Genomic DNA, 12,333 nt, shown 5'->3' on the forward strand with positions numbered 1-12,333 from the left:
TGAAAGTGTTGTCACAGACATTTCTTGTATGTGTCCTATTCCTCAACAGGCACATTGTATATAGAAAAGGGAAGCAGATAAATCATGGTGCCATGGAGGGAAAAACAGCATATGACACAGACTGATGAGCATGCTGACGAGACAAAACAGAAGTCAATGACTGAAGTAGCTAAGTTCAATTGCCAGCACCTGTGATTGGTAGTGCAGTGCTGTGGCAAATGATTCTTGATCCTTGATCAGCTGATGTAAAATATTCTCTGTAACACTATCAGCCATCATGAGAATAAATGGAGGACCAACCAGAGTAGAAATGTGTGCAGAGAACAGGATCACACTTGTCTCCAGTCATGTTGTAATTATACATAAGTACAAAGCAACCAGCAGACTGAGCAACACTTTATTCCATGGGAGGATTAACAACATGAACACAATATTTAAGTAACATTTAGCAAGAACCAGTTACGTACACAAAGAGCTGTAGCAATACACATAGACAACTGAGTCTGAGCATAGCTCAGCTAACTTTAAATAGTCTGGGGTCTTTGGCAGGCTCTGATGGTGATTTGTCTCTCTCTCTCTCTTCTATGAGGTGCCCTCTGTAGATGACATAGCACTGTCGCACATGGGCCTTTTGAAAGTACATGGACATATCAGTGCACTGACAAGCAGAGCAGAGTTACATTAAATAGTTTGGCAGAACCCCTGAATGGACAACAGGTGAACTAACTTACTGACTTGTTTTCTTGAGAAAACAAAGAATGCCACTGTGATGCAAAATTTTACAGTCCATATTTTGTGTTATGGTCTCATGGAGCAAAGTACTAATAATGGATTGTGGCTGCTGCTTACAGATTAAGCTTCTCACATGGTATGTGCATTTTTCAGTTTCAAGTTTATGTTGCTTAAAATAAATCATGTTACTTACAGGTGACACAGACTGATGAGCATGCTGACTAGACAAAACAGAAGTCAATGCCAGTCAGTACCAGAGTTCAATTGCCAGCACCTGTGACTAATAAAATAATTAAGCTTTCAGTCAAAGTGCTTCTTCTGAAATAGAAAACTCACTCACTTCCACACAAACACCCACTATCGCTGGGCACTGGGGCCTGATTGCGGTTGTGTCTGACGTGAGCAACTATCTACTGGAGTGGGTGGTAGAGGCTAAGGTGGAGGTGTGGGGCTAGGAAGGAGAGAGACAACAGGCTAGGGGTGGAGGAAGATGCTGTGCTGCCTGTAGGAGTGTGCAGGGATGTGGTGAGGACACGATAGGGCCTCTAGGTGCAATTTCAAGAGACTGTGCTAGGGGTGGTGGGTGGAAGGTGACAGGGAAAGTGAGAGGTGATGGGAGATAACCAGGCAAAATGAAAAGTGGTAGCAGGGGAGGGGATAGACAGATGATGAACAGGGACTAGTGAAGGTTGAGGCCAAGTGGGTTAAGGGAACGATGAATATATTGTTGGGAAAGCTCCCATCTGCACATTGCAGAAAAGATGGTGTTGGTAGGAAGAATCCAGGTGGCACAGGCCATGAAGCACTCATTAAAGTGAAGCCTATGGTGTTTAGCACCATGTTTAGCAACTGGGTGGTTCAGCTGTCTCTTGGCCACAGTTTTGGTGGTGGCCATTCATACCCTTCGTGGCCACAAACAGCTTGTTATGTATAGAAAGCAGTGCAGTGGTTGCACCTTAGTTTGTAGATCCCACGGCTACTTTCATAGGTAGCCCTGCCTTTGGTGAGGTAGGAGACACCTGTGACAGAAATGTAGTAGGTGATAGTGGGAGGATGTGTGGGACAGTCTTGTATACAGGCCTATTGCAGGGATATGTGCCATGAGGCAAAGGGTTGGGAGCTGGGCAGAGAAGGAATGGACAAGGATACTGCATAAGTTTGGTAGGCATCAGAATACCACTGTGGGAGGGATGGGGCAGATATTTCTCATTTCAAGGCACGATGAGAGGTAGTTGAAACCCTGGCACAGGATGTGATTCGGTTGCTCAAATTCTGGGTGACACTGTGTCATGAGATGACTGCTTTTTTTCAGCTGGTCAGTGGTTGTGTGGGAGGTGGTAAGTGACTGGAGAACAAGGAACAGGAGATCTGTTTCTAGACAAAGTTGACTGGAAGGGTAATTTTGGTATGTGAAGGCCTCAGTGATACACTTGGCTTATTTGGAGAGGAACTGTTTGTTACTGCAGATGTGACAACTATGAGTGGCTAGGCTTTATGGAAGGAACCTCATGTTATGGAATTATATTTTTTTCATCATGCTTTTCTGCAGGTCAGTGCCTCCTTCCTTTCTGTACTGTTGTTTCTCCTTTCTGCACTTTCCATTGTTTTATATTCAAAATAATGTCTTTAAATATAGAATGAAACAATGAAATGTCTAAATTGGGTGACAGGTTCACATAGTATATATTTTTTGAATTTAGGAAATTTTGGAATTCTTGGACAATCATTTTCTCCATTAATTACTGTTTATATTTAATATTTTTAAATTTTTTTAGTTTCAAAATTTCATTCAGTTAAACAGGGAAAGACTTTTTCTGAAAAGTTTACTTGTGAAGACATTATTTTTACTTTCTATTTTTCTTTACAGATCACTTAACAGTCATTTAAGGTTCACAGACTCAATGTGGACTTTAAATTGCTGTATTTATTGAGAATATTAATAATGAATGTAAGCTGTTATTGTGTGCCCCACAATGGGGCAAAGTGTACACTGTGTGTACTACTACAGTGTAGTTTTAGCTCTCTGAGACTGCAGACGTGTGTGCAAGTTGCACTTGCATAAGTGTGTGTGTGCACGTGTGTATGTGTGTCTACTGCTGACAAAGGCCTTAATGGCCGAAAGCTATGATTGTGTGAGTATTTTTATTGTGCCTATTACGACTCAGCATCTCCGCTGTTGGTGAGTAGCAACTTTCCTTCTCTTGTATTGAAACAAAATTAACATTTAGAATATTTGAAAATAATTTCAAGTTTTATACAATATTCATTGGACATTAAAACTTTTTAGACTGATGTAAAATTTAAGGCACCCATGCTACATTTTGGTTTTTCCAAAGCAAACAGATTTTGGTAAAACCATTACTACACTTTTTTTCTGACACACACATGTTGATATAGAAATATGCTTGGATTTTTGACCCTTCTATGGAGTAACGTTAATTCATAGTCACCATCATAATCATTGTTCCTCATCCGTGTACCAACATATCAAACTACGTTCTTGCCAAGGGACCCTACTAAAATATAACTGCCTTGAACAGCAGGTCTAGTGTTTACTTCTTTGCCCTCATTTTGACCTTTAATTGTTTTATTGTTGGAGTAATCTAAAGGATCATACATTTTGCCATACACTGTTCCAGGCAAGTATGATTCTTAGGAAAACAGATTACTCTTGTTAGTTTTAGTTTTCTCTTCCTGTTTCACTTTCCACTGTCTTGTGTGATCTTCAGACACTTTTTTATCGGGGTTATCTATTGCAATGCAACTCACATCCCACTCTCTATTTTTCAGTTGCTCATTCATCATTAGCTTTGGGGGACCTCTAAAAGAAACCATCAAAACTCTGTCATGGTGGAACTTCCTCAGTTGGTACATATGCAGGATCTTCCTCTGACTCATTTTTACACTTATCATTGTCACTGTCTCCTAGAACAGGGGTTTCACTGCTAAAATCACTGTAACAGTCCAACACTCTACATCACATTATACTGTTACAATGTTTATACAGTTCATTAAGTTTCAAAAAAGTCCATAATATTATGAATTGTTTGCAATGTAGGATGATTCATGAGCGCTGACTAGGGTCATAATATCAAGAATTACAGCAATGTTTCATGACTATAAACAATAAAGGGAATGTTATTTTATGATAAAAATTTACTGCACATACCTCAAAACACCTACACCCCAAAGATGAGTTTTAATACCTTCCAGAGTAGACTGGCCAGATCTTGTAAATAGGTTAAATTCAAGGCTATTAACACGATAACTTACACAGAAATCCAAATGTTGCATTGTGTTCCATGTTACATTATACCTTGCCCTCCCTTATTGTAATTACTCTCACTGAAGTAACATAGTGATCAGAACAGGACCCTGCTTCAGCTAAACTGGCTTCAAATCCTGGACCAATGAATTTGTGTGAAATTCTTTGTGTTTTCACAAATAAATTCCAATGCAATTCTTAGAACACTGTTAAATGAGACCCCTAGGGACCTTCTTACATAGTGTAGTTCCATTAAAATTGCAAATGTTCTACATATTTTATTTTCAGGGGGCATTTGCATCTCAACAGCAGCTATGGCATAATTAATACAATGTTGGAACATTTTTGTGCATTTTTAGCATTAACATTTCTAAATTTTTTGTACAGAAAAACTGCAAGTTTTGTGTGTAATGTATTGAACATTAATTTTCTTTTCATTGACTTTGCATTCTTGTATTGTGGGTTCATACACACAATATAGCACTCAAAAAGTAATATGTTACTATTAAATGAAAACATATATACATATTTAGTGAGTGAATGAAACAATAACTTAAGCATGACTGAGATCAATGTTTACAAGCAGCTGAGTGTTATGACTCAGGTGGCTTATCTGATTATACTTTAGAAGGCTATATCTTATGTAAAGTGTCTTATCTCTTTCCTAAGGTGTGAATAGGACTGTATCATGAAACATGACACAGTATCATTTTCAGAATTTGAGCAAGTGCACACTAAGGGAGCAGTGGGTAAACATAATTCATTTATAATATCAATATAATGGAAGGAAACATTCCACGTGGGAAAAATTATATATAAATACAAAGATGAGGTGACTTACCGAACAAAAACGCTGGCAGGTCGATAGACCACAAACAAACACAAACATACACACAAAATTCAAGCTTTCGCAACAAATTGTTGCCTCATCAGGAAAGAGGGAAGGAGAGGGGAAGACGAAAGGAAGTGGGTTTTAAAGGAGAGGGTAAGGAGTCATTCCAATCCCGGGAGCGGAAAGACTTACCTTAGGGGGAAAAAAGGACAGGTATACACTCGCACACACGCACATATCCATCCACACATACAGACACAAGCAGACATATTTAAAGACCAGTAGATGGGAGAGACTGGGTTTGTGTGCAATGAGAGGAGGTTGAGGTTTGCTGGAAAGGTTGTGAAGGGTGAGTGAGTTGCCTTTCCGGAGGTGGGAAACCAGGAGATTGGATAGTTTTTTGAGGTGGAGGGTGGCATGCTGTTCTAATTTACGGTTGGCCTGTAGGAGGATGCTCTGGACAGCCGGTGTGGATGTGGGAGAGGAAAGATTAAGGACTTTTATTAAGGATAGGAGTTGACGGGTGTGTTCATTGGCTGAGTTGATGTGTAGGTGAAGGATTAGGTGGGTGAGGGCAATGGATTGTTCAGTTTGGAACTGGTATAGGGACTGATGGAAGGAAGGGTTGCAGCCAGAGATGGGAACTTTAAGTGTAAGGCCTTTGGGGGTGATGCCAAATGTCAGACAAGCCTGAGAAAATAGAATATGGGAGTGTAATCTGGCTAGGGCGAAGGCATGTTTGCGGAGGGAATGTAAATAAAACTTAATGGGGTCATTGTGGGGGTGTTGTGAGGGTGACATGGTATTAGAAGGTGGAAAGTGTTAACATGAGGTGAAATGAAAATGAAAATAAAAATATATGGGGAGAGATAAAGGTGAACCGGAAAGAAACAGGAGATCTGGAATGAAAAAAGGCGAAAAGGTGTTGGTTACAGCTGGGCTATGTTGGACTTGGGTTGGTAGATAACGATGTGCATAAAGGTTAGGTGGTTGTTGCCGCCAAAACACGTTAAAGGACGCAGAAATTCGGGAAAATTTCGAAAAAACTGCGTGTAGTATATTAAAAGGAGTGGTATTGTGGTGGCAGATTATGAAAATGAGACTAACAATTGTCTGACGAAGAAATAATCGCGTTAAAACCTGTGGGAAGCGGCTAAAAATGATCAGTGGTGTGGGAAAAACGGAGATGGAAATAAATCGAAAGTTATTAGAACTGGCCGAAATGGTTGTTTAAAAGGTGAAAGGAGCTGTTTGTGAACTAGAAAACGGTGGATATTATAGCGGCGGTAGTGCTGAAAGCGGCAAAAAATTTTTTTGGTTATGGTTTGGAAGTGGGTTACGTATTATTGAGTATATATATATAGGCGGGATAAAATAGTATAGCAGATTACGGTAAAAAGGAGAAGGTGAATTCAAAGTGAAACCAAAGTGAAACTACTGGCAAAAACAGAAAGAGGAAAATAAGACGACAGAAAAGATTTCGAAATGCAACAGTGACAATAACAAACGTAATTGTTGGATTCAAATTAATGATATCAATATAATGGAAGGAAACATTCCACGTGGGAAAAATTATATATAAATACAAAGATGAGGTGACTTACCGAACAAAAACGCTGGCAGGTCGATAGACCACAAACAAACACAAACATACACACAAAATTCAAGCTTTCGCAACAAATTGTTGCCTCATCAGGAAAGAGGGAAGGAGAGGGGAAGACGAAAGGAAGTGGGTTTTAAAGGAGAGGGTAAGGAGTCATTCCAATCCCGGGAGCGGAAAGACTTACCTTAGGGGGAAAAAAGGACAGGTATACACTCGCACACACGCACATATCCATCCACACATACAGACACAAGCAGACATATTTAAAGACCATTTATAATATATTCGTTAAGATAAGATAATTGTAACGAACTGTAATCAAATGAGAACAACGTTTTGAATAGTAGTGATTTCCCAGCAAGAAGCTGTAGTATAATTCTCTTCAGTTTTCCACCGCTGTTTTTTGTTATACATTTTTGTGAGTAAAGCTTATGGTTTGTTCTAGTGAAGATCAATAGGTAAAATCCTTGGAAGCGAATTACATAAGAAAGCAGTTAAAGCAATAGCATATTTGTTAATTATTTGCCAGTGATATCAATAGTAAATAATGCAAGAAAGGAAAACATTAGACTGGAAATAACAGTGTGTATAATCATCAGTGTTTGCTGCTGAGGATAAAAATCTAATTTTGCTGAATTGTGAACTATGCAATTACAATAAAAGAAACAGAAAAAAGATTATCATGTGTTACATTATTTTGAGGAAACATTGATTTACAGCTTTCCAATATTTTTCAGAAACCACAATTTCTCACAATAAGTGTTATATCGCTTCACTATTTTTTAAAGAACTACTAAATCATAATTTTTTGTGTAGACTTTGTCACTTTTTCTAGGATTCAGAGTGAGGTTATGTAGTCTGGAGTTAAAGTGTTCTGTGAGCTCCCATCTAATATGACACAAGAAAATGGTAATCTGTACCAATTCAAAAGAAAATTAAAACCTTACATCATCAGCCACTCTTTTTACTGATTGCCTGAATACCTAGATTCATGGACTGAAAAGTCATGTTAGCTACACAGCAAATAGAAGCATTCACTGTAAAGCTGCATGGCAAATAGTGATGTACTGTGAACATGGCTCTATATTTGTAAATGTAGGCAACTATTCTCTTTTAAAAATACCAGTATAATTGAGTACATATTTAGCTACTAATAGGAAATGAACAGCAGCTATGTAGTACAACTGAGGAGGCAGCAGCGTTTTGCACTGCTTTCTAATTTACTTGCTTACATTTAGTTGGCATTAGGAGGAACAGTAACAGTGCTAGGTTAATGGTGATAGAGAATACAAATTGAGCTTCTCAGATCTGCTTTCCTTTAATTAATGTGCACCTTAACTGGTTCCACGTCACTGAGGGTTTTGTTTTTTGATGAGGTCTACACAACCCAATGAATAAATGAATGAAGCATTGAGATGAAAAATATCAAAATATTACCCCATTCACTGCCTTCTTTGAGTCAGATAGTTACTGGTTACTGAATTTACGGCCTCATAAGTTAGTGTCACAAATTAAATAGTAAGAATGGATACCTAATTGTAACTTGCTTACTATTTGTTAATACTATGTGTTATTGAACTTTTATTTGACCTATCCAATATCAATTGTACAATTTGGGTTGTATGATAAAACTTGACCAATTTTAAAAAAAAAAAAAATAAATAAATAAAAATAAATAAATAAATAAATAAAAAAATAAAAAAAAAGCAATTCATTCAGTCAATTGTATTGTGAAATGTGTTTTATTCATCTCATAACATACAGAATTTCAGAACATGTATCTGATGTACAGGAGACATGTCAAGGTTACATTTCACTTATTTGAAATTTTGTCACACTTAACAATGTTACTTTGTGAAGAATTTACTTGTTTAAAATTTGTCGATCTTACAGTATTTACACCCACTGTAACTATCAAAAATTTTTATTCCATTTTAGGGGTCCAGCTCAAAGTATCACTTCATCCTTCAGGAAATCTTCCACAGGGTAGTAATATCATTCAATTAGAAAATTACGTAACTTGCTTTTTAAAATATTTATCTTCAAATTCATTATGTCACATGCTTTATTGTGTTGTGAATTTTCATGGCTATATACTGAGGAGTCTGAGCACACAGCGTGAAGTGCTGTGAGGTGAGCATAAAGTTTCCTTTATGTCTTGTGTAGTATGAGTGTTCAAAATGCTTCTTTTCTTTTTTCCTTTAAATAGATCAGCTCTGCTGTGCAGTGGCAGATACAGAAAACCTCAAGGAGAGGGCACTAAAGGTATCTTGAGCTACCTTTACTTTTAATGTAATTAAAAAAAAAGTCACATGCAAATGTTTAGAAAGTTTTGTTTAAACTGATTATACACTTGTACAAGACAATGCCATCTTATGATCTAAAAAAGTTACATTTGTGTTTCTCTTCCTTAAATGATGAGTTCTATGAGCCTATTCTTCCTGGCAAATTGGTTAATTACATCATCAATAGGACAATCAGTGTCAGGGTGAGTATTCAACAGAGCTAAGCCATCAAGTAGATCCCTATGTGCCAGACAGAAACGTGTAAAACACGATGACACGGACGCGTGTGGAAAATGGGAAAGTACAACTAGTCGATAACTCGATTCAATTGAGTTGACTGACGAAAGAAACAAATGAATAGCGTGCGGGCCAACTGGTGGGGGCGGCTGCAGCGCTGTTAGCCCTGAAGCCCTGTAAGGGAGGGGTGGGGGGGGGGGGGGGGTGCATATGTATCCACCACTGCTGCTGTGTAGGAAAAGAATCATCAAAGAGGTACAAAGAGGGAGCAGTTAATATTTCTATGTCTTTAAATAATGGTTGACATGATGCCCTCGGCTGTACGGTGCACATGTTACAAATGATTCTTTTTCGCAACTTAAAAATTCGTGTAACATTTCCCAAGTTTCCCCAAAGAATTATGCCATATATAATAACAGATTCAAAGTAGCTGTAGTATTTTTCTGGTGTCCTTATGTGTGGAACTGGCTAAAATTTCCATAGCAATTGCAAGGCTGTTTAATTTACTTGCTAGATATTCTATATGCAAAGTCCAACTCAAATTTCTGACTGTGTATATGCCTAGGAATGTGACTGCTCCTCAAGTTTACTTCATGCTGCAATAGTTACCTTTATAAATAATGTCATGTTATAGGACTCTATACGTGCTTACTTTTGTTGTTGAACACCAACTCAGTTGTGCCATAAAATATTATTGTTCCATAAAATTTCCCTCAATTACTACTAGCAGAGTTGTGAAGTCATTCTTGATGATTCCCCACACCATGATGCAAGCAGTAACACTGTTGTCCCTCTACAAAGCATTGGAATAATGGGACCTCTTCCCAGGCCAATTCCATACTCACTGACAATGGTCATTCAAGAAGTGCAGAACCACAATTCATCACTGAATATGATGACGTGATGCCATTCATCAGCAGTCCATGGTTCCTGCTCATGGCATTATTCAAAATGCAGCTGTTTGTGTTGTGGTTTTAATGGGAGCCTACACATGGGGCAGTAATTCCCTAGTCTGGATGCTGCTAGTCTCTGACCAATTGTGCAAGATGTCACTGAATGTTGCAGGGTGTTCACTACTTGTTGACAAATGACAGGCACAGACATGAAGCGGTATGATGTGCTTGGTGCACAAGATAGCAATCCTCCATTGTGATGGTCATATGTAGTCATCTGGAACCTTGATGGTGAGTATTCCTGCCCTTTCATATCCATGCAGACCAACATCAGGCCACTGCCACATCTGAATGTCCCACAAATCTTGATATTACATGACTTTACCAGCTGGCCAAATGGAAACCCACAATGAGGCCCATTTCAGATACCATCACATACTGAAAACACAGTCTCACAAGAGTATGAGGCATCTATCTATCCTTCAGAGAGATCACACAACAACTGATGCTGTTCCCATCCCCTTATATAGTCTTCCACCCCTTATAATAACACTAAATATGAACAAACCTAAAGCACTCTGGTGGCTATTCTACATGTTACAGTGAATTGCAGCTCTAACGATTTACTTACCTGCCAGTGGTGTGTATGTGTATGAAATTACATTGACAATCAACAATGTATTCTGGATACTTCACTATTTTTGTCAGGCAATATATGTTATTGTTAACATTTGACTGTCATTATTGGATAAACCTTTGACTATTGGTTCTACAACTAAATAGCTGAAGGTTGTTGGATTGAAAAACAAATTGCCTTTAGCTGTAGCACTACATCCTTCAGTTCTTGTAGGGAATTTCACTGTGAAAATAATCCAGTGCCAGATGTTAACCCTGAATCATTACTATATGGCAGAAAATCATGCACTAAGGTCTCCACAATCCATGATAACCTTATTGAAATGATTTCTAGCAGTAAAAATTGACTTTAAAGCTGCTACATCTTTTCCACCATTCATCTACTTTTTATCTATCACTGTTACTTAATAACAACAATATTGTGAAAATAGATTGATTGCTACTTACCATGAAGATAACATATTGAGTGGCAGACAAGCACAACAAAAAGACTACTACATGCTGATCTTTTGACAAAATCCTTCTTCAGAAAAGAGAGGAAAACAGGTGCACATTCACACAGGGAGCCTCACTTCATACACACCTGGCCACTAACCACTATCTACAGCAGAGATATTGGTCACATGTGCTCTGGCCAGAGATAGCAGTCATATGTGTGTGAGGAGTGTTTCCTTGTGTGAATGTGTGGCTGTTTTCCTCTCTTTTGTGAAGAAGACTTTGATTGAAAGCTCAGCATGTAACAGTTTAGTTGTTGTACTTGTCTGCAACTCAGTGTGTCAGCTGTACAATGAATAGCAATCTTTCCTTTTCATAATATTGTTTATATTCCAACTGAGGTGCATGGGTTGGTTGGCTGCTTTGGGAGCAGGCGACCAATCAGAGCGGTCATAAGTCTCACTGGATTAGGGAGGGATGGGGAAGGAAATCAGCCATGTCCTTTCAAAGGGACCATCCTGGCAGTTGCCTGAAGTGATTTAGGGAAGTCATGGAAAACCTAAATCAGGATGGTTGGACATGTCATCCTCCCAACTGCAAGTCCAGTGGGCTAACCACTGCACCACACTGCTCAATGATATTCCAACTGTTACTTAATATTTACAAATACATACCTTCACAAAAAAAAATGAAACTGCTTACATTTCTAATGACTTATTGGTGGGATATGTCTACTCTGTGGAAAGTTTCATCAAAACTGAGAAATACAGTTGCAGGGTATGAGCAGTTTACTTGACCCAGGAACAAATCTGATGTAGATCCTGTGTAGCCTCACACAAACAAAGTCAGTTAAGGTCATGGCCGTGGAAAGGCTAGAACAAATGCAGATGTGTATGACTTGGAAAGGCTAGAACAAATGCAGATGTGTATGAAGTCAGATGGATTTTACTTTGATGGCAATCATCACTAACTGAACATAATTTATAAGTACTTTTTACACAATCAGTCTCATCTTGTTTGTTTCAGACCTTATGCATCATATTTACTACAAAGCATAAAGACATTTCTGCAGTAAGTGGCTTGTCTAATGCAGCCTAATTGCCATTGAGCATAAGGATACAGTTCAAAGTTATGCTCTAACACACAAAAATCTCATAATTACATTTCTTGTTAGACCTCATAAGTATTACAAGTTATAGGTAAAAAAGAATTGCCTTGATATTATTATAATGGATACATCTTTTACTATTCATATTAATCCATTATTATAGTAACAATTGAAAAAAAAATAATTCACTCATTGTTCCATGTAACGACAGGTATGAAATTAATATTTGATAGCATTTTCACCTGCATGTCAACATAATAAGAAATTGTACTGAAGAAACATGTGAAACTGAAAGCCATACAAAAGA

The 12,333-nt window shown here is 38.1% G+C and overlaps 1 protein-coding gene across 1 annotated transcript in view; it reads left to right on the forward strand.

Annotated features, from left to right (window-relative positions):
- The first annotated feature begins 8,271 nt into the window (after positions 1–8,271).
- LOC124613172 (syntaxin-12-like) overlaps positions 8,272–12,333 on the forward strand; it is a 58,330-nt gene continuing 54,268 nt past the window's right edge. The window contains exon 1 of the mRNA XM_047141802.1: positions 8,272–8,697. The gene's annotated coding sequence lies outside the window, so the exon portion shown is untranslated. The remainder of the gene's footprint in view (positions 8,698–12,333) is intronic.

Source organism: Schistocerca americana, chromosome 4, assembly GCF_021461395.2.
Source record: "Schistocerca americana isolate TAMUIC-IGC-003095 chromosome 4, iqSchAmer2.1, whole genome shotgun sequence".
In the NCBI taxonomy this organism is placed as follows: domain Eukaryota; kingdom Metazoa; phylum Arthropoda; class Insecta; order Orthoptera; family Acrididae; genus Schistocerca; species Schistocerca americana.